Source organism: Nicotiana tomentosiformis, chromosome 5 (assembly GCF_000390325.3).
Source record: "Nicotiana tomentosiformis chromosome 5, ASM39032v3, whole genome shotgun sequence".
NCBI lineage: Eukaryota > Viridiplantae > Streptophyta > Magnoliopsida > Solanales > Solanaceae > Nicotiana > Nicotiana tomentosiformis.
The window spans coordinates 91,991,166-91,991,765 of record NC_090816.1 but is presented as its reverse complement, the minus strand read 5'-3'; the positions used below and the strand labels follow the sequence as shown (position 1 = coordinate 91,991,765).

Below are 600 nucleotides of genomic sequence, written 5' to 3'. Positions count from 1 at the left end.
GGCAGCACAACAAAAAGCTACACGGATGATTGCTGCTGAAATAGTCGACCTAAATGGGGGTCGAAGATTCAATCTAAACCGACCTTTGGTCAAAGACCAGTTCGAGAATGCAATACCCCGACTTGGAAGATCTTTGGGTGACTATGATAGGCCTGTATATAATCAAGGAATGTCAAGTATCAGACCTCCACCCATAGCAGCTAACAACTTCAAATTGAAGCAAGGCTTGCTTCAAACTATCCAAAATAATTGCACTTTCAAAGGGAAGATGAACGAAGATCCTAATACTCACTTTATGGACTTCGACGATATCATGAACACTTATCAATACAATGGAGTATCAAAGGATGCTATCTACTTAAGGACATTCCCCTTTTCACTGAAAGATGACGCGAAGCAATGTCTTCACAGCTTACCCGCAGGTTCTATAAGGACATGGGAAGATATGACCAAGAAGTTTCTTGACAAATACTTTTCGGCTGCAAAAATAGGAAAGTTCATAAGGAAAATTCATAATTTCTGTCAGAAGGAGACAGAAACAATTTTTGAAGCTTGGGAACGATTCAAGGAGATAGTCAGGAAGTGTCAGCATAATGGAAT

The 600-nt window shown here is 40.0% G+C and overlaps 1 non-coding gene across 1 annotated transcript; it reads right to left on the bottom strand.

The window, feature by feature from the left end:
- Positions 1–493: 493 nt before the first annotated feature.
- LOC117276384 (small nucleolar RNA R71) lies at positions 494–600 on the bottom strand. Its single transcript, XR_004506653.1, has one exon. It is a non-coding gene; the product is annotated as a small nucleolar RNA R71 (small nucleolar RNA).